Source organism: Macrobrachium rosenbergii, chromosome 6 (genome assembly GCF_040412425.1).
Source record: "Macrobrachium rosenbergii isolate ZJJX-2024 chromosome 6, ASM4041242v1, whole genome shotgun sequence".
NCBI lineage: Eukaryota > Metazoa > Arthropoda > Malacostraca > Decapoda > Palaemonidae > Macrobrachium > Macrobrachium rosenbergii.
Window position 1 is genome coordinate 2103106 of NC_089746.1, and position 1895 is coordinate 2105000.

Here is a 1895-nt window from a genome sequence, read left to right on the forward strand (position 1 = left end):
GCTTAAAAAGCAAATGGATGTTACAGACTAAATACAAACAAAGCCACTACAACACCTAAAAACATAACAAACATCTCACACGTCTCGAACGCCGCCATACCCAGCAATAACTTCTCGCTGCTGGGAAGAAAGGGCGTTGGGTCTGGTATGATACATGAAACATAATGCACGGGTCTAAGCGATGTCAGGCAGGGCAGCCGATCGAGACCACAGGTCTACCCCAAAGCCAAATCAAAAGTCCTTCAAGAAGGCATCGTGCTTACCCCATACAAAAATGGGAATAAAAGCACGTTAAAAGAAAAAGAAGAAGACTCGTATATATATATATATATATATATATATATATATATATATATATACATATAGATTTTCCTGTCTTAATCTTAAGATTCATTCTACTGCCAGCTGAGTTTTTTACTTTTCCTCTTGCCACACCTCTTTTCATAATCAGTCCAGTCGAGTCCACTCAAGTCCACTCAGACTATCAGTTCAGTTCACACTTAGTCTGCTCGCTATCGTGGTGATCTCCCTGTCTGTTCGATGACCGAAACCACTGGCTGGTGGTGGAACTCGCCTTTCTCACCTACGCTGTCCCCATTGTGACCCTATGGCCAGACACCACCCAAGAGTAGCTCTGGTTACATCGACATAAGGGAAAACTGGTTGGCCAGTATCTTTTTCTTTGACCTGTTTTATTCTCTCTCTCTCTCTCGCACATTTTATCATTCTTGTCTCTTCAACTTAACCAGTGAATCTACCATCCCAATGTGTAAATACCTTGACAGTGCATAACGTAACTCTCACCCCTTGCTTGCAAGTGAGTAGAGTAAATAGTTTCCTCCAATTCTTGCATTTATTGCATATAGAGAGTGTAATCTCAGTGTTAGTCTTACCTGGAATTGTCTCATTTCCAGGAGTTTTATCAGTGATGTCACCAGCTTAGCCGTGCTTCTGTGTTCCCGATTGCCTGAAGAACTGCCCCTGTAGGAATTCCTGCCTAATTGGCTTAAGGGACCACTTGCAAGCGGCCAGTATTCGTAATTGTAACACATTATCCAATTCATTCAGTCATTGCTGTTGTGTAAATATCAAGTTGATTAATTTTGTGAAAGTGTCCAGTTTCCTTGATAATTTCTTCCATGTTGTGAATGTAAATATTAAATTACTGTTAAGAAACCCCCTTTCCCTTGGTGACCTACCACTTATTGCTTAATCTTACATTTTTATTAGTTTACAGGAGTATGAGGGGTTTTGTAAGACCAAGACTATTAACTTAAAGTACAATACACAGTCACCCCCTCATAACCTGTAAGATTATATATATATATATATATATATATATATATATATATATATATATATATATATATATATATATATATATATATATATATATATATATATACATAGAACAAATAGGACGACGAAAAGGAGGTGATACATATTCAGCTTTATTTACAGCCAACGTTTCAGAGCATGGCTTCATCATCAGGGCTAAAATACAAAAATAACAACAAATTAAAATCAATACAAAGGACTCAGTAAAATCATTAACGTTAAAATGTAGATATTAAAACAAAAAATTCTTGAATAATAAATTTCAACCAAAAATTCCTGTACCTACAGTACCTAAACTTGATTTGTATGTTTCGTTGCCTTTTACGAACGATGAAAAATTTTTAACTACGGTGAGGCAGATTTTAAAGAAATACTTTTACTGTCTCAATCCCAAACCTGTTCTAAGTAATCCAAGAACAATTGGCTCTCTTTTTAGATTTAAAGACACTGTTCCCAACCTTATGCGTTCTTTGGTGGTCTATAAGTATACTTGCCCGAGATGTAATCGGGATCCACCAAAAGAATGCTTAAAGTGCGAGTTGACTCTCATCGTGGCA